Below are 2,123 nucleotides of genomic sequence, written 5' to 3'. Positions count from 1 at the left end.
CGGGCGTGCGCTGCCGGTGGGACAAGAGAATCCCAATAGCCGGAGAATTCCAGCCAGGGAGTTTGGTAGTATCGTGGACACATCAGGGGCCGAGTGTGCCAGAGACTTGGGTTAAATATCCAGAGAGAGTGGGTGCAAATCCCCGTTTAATAATCTGAACTCGGTGTTTAATTAAAACATGCCGATATCAGAAAAAGAAAAGTGACCACGAAGTGGTTACGCTATCGTTAACAAAAAAACAACCAGCTTTTCCAGTTTGGCAGAATCTGCCAGCCCGAGAGAATCGCCTGGGTCCCGGGTGATTGAGGGGGATGAATCCTAAAAATGGGATTTATTAAAGTTGTGAAAAGCAAGGTGTACTTCAAGCGGTACCAAGTGAAGTTTAGGAGGAGGAGAGAGGGAAAGACTGATTACTTTGCACGAAAACGCTTGGTGGTACAGGATTAAAAACAAGTACGACACGGCAAAGTACCGGATGATTGTACGATTCACCAACCGGGACATCATATGCCAGATTGCGTATGCTAAGATTGAGGGCGATATCATTGCGTGTGCTGCCTATGGCCATGAATTACCCAAGTATGGCATAAAGTTTGGGCTCACCAACTACGCTGCCTCTTATTGCACTGGTCTGCTTCTTGCCCACAGGCTGCTACGCAAATTTGGTTTGGATACGATCTATGAAGGTCAGGTTGAAGTGACTGATGATGAATACAATGTGGAAAGCATCGACAGGAAGCCTAGTGTTTTCACCTGCTACCTCGATGCTGGACTTGCCAGAATCACCACAGGCAACAAAGTCTTTGGAGCTTTGAAAGGTGCAGTTGACGGTGGTCTGTCTATTCCACACAGCACCAAGCGATTCCCCGGTTATGATTCTGAGAGCAAGGAATTCAATCCTGAAGTCCACCGTAAACACATCTGTGGGGTGAACATTGCAGAGCACATGCCCTACCTGATGGAGGAGGACGAGGATGCCTTTAAAAAGCAATTTTCTCAGTATGTCAAGCATGGAGTCACAGCTGACATGATAGAAGATTTGTACAAGAACGCTCAAGCTTCTGTACGAGAAAACCCTGTTCATGAGAAGAAGCCCAAGAGAGAAGTCAAGAAAAAGAGGTGGAACCGTCCCAAGGTGTCATTGCAACAGAGACAGGATCGTATTGCTCAAAAGAAGGCGTAGCTTCCTCAGGGCACAGGAACACAATGGCGAGAATTGAGAGGGCGCTTCCAGTCATTATTGAATATAATACATCCAATGATTCATATAAACTGTCAAATAAATTTTTTTTTAGAATAAAAAAACAGTTTACAAACCTCCAAACGGGCAGGATGTTTAATGTCCTGAAATTAAAAAAAACAGAAAATGCTGGAAAAACTGCGGAGAGAGAATCAGAGTTCTTCGTAAGAGACACACGGACTTGAAACGGTAACTCTGTTTCTCTCTCCACAGACGCTGACAGACCTGCTGAGTTTTTTCCCGGCATTTTCTGTTTATATTGCAGATTCCAGCACCCACGGCATTTTGCTTTGAACTGACTGCCCTTGCTTGTTCCACGACTGTACAAGACCCTAACATGCCCTGTGAAGTGACCTAGCCTGATAGTCAATTGGGGAAGGAAGAATCTGAAACCAGCCTGTACCAGGGGTAGATTTATTCACAGAGTTAACATTGCAGGTATATATCTCCCGTTCGTAAGTGCCTCTTTATATATGCTCAAGTAATCATCCAATCAATATCCCCCACCTATATGTAACTAAGTTCAATTGATACAATTAACACTCTCAACCAAACCTAGGGACACTAAAGACACTAAAGCTTTGCCAATGTTGCTCACATCCAAGAATAAACTTGTATAAAACATAGAACATACAGTGCAGAAGGAGGCCATTCGGCCCATCGAGTCTGCACCGACCCACTTAAGCCCTCACTTCCACCCTATCCCCGTAACCCAATAACCCCTCCTTTTTTGGACACTAAGAGCAATTTATCATGGCCAATCCACCTAACCTGCACGTCTTTGGACTTGTGGGAGGAAACCGGAGCACCCAGAGGAAACCCACGCAGACACGGGGAGAACGTGCAGACTCCGCACAGACACTGACCCAGCAGGGAATCGAAC

The 2,123-nt window shown here is 45.6% G+C and overlaps 1 pseudogene; it reads left to right on the top strand.

The window, feature by feature from the left end:
- The first annotated feature begins 243 nt into the window (after nt 1–243).
- Nucleotides 244–1,287, top strand: LOC119957239 (annotated as a pseudogene).
- The last annotated feature ends 836 nt before the right edge of the window (nt 1,288–2,123 follow it).

Source organism: Scyliorhinus canicula, chromosome 25, assembly GCF_902713615.1.
Source record: "Scyliorhinus canicula chromosome 25, sScyCan1.1, whole genome shotgun sequence".
In the NCBI taxonomy this organism is placed as follows: Eukaryota; Metazoa; Chordata; class Chondrichthyes; order Carcharhiniformes; family Scyliorhinidae; genus Scyliorhinus; species Scyliorhinus canicula.
Note: the sequence above shows the minus strand (reverse complement) of the source record. Positions and strands in the feature narration are given on the sequence as shown.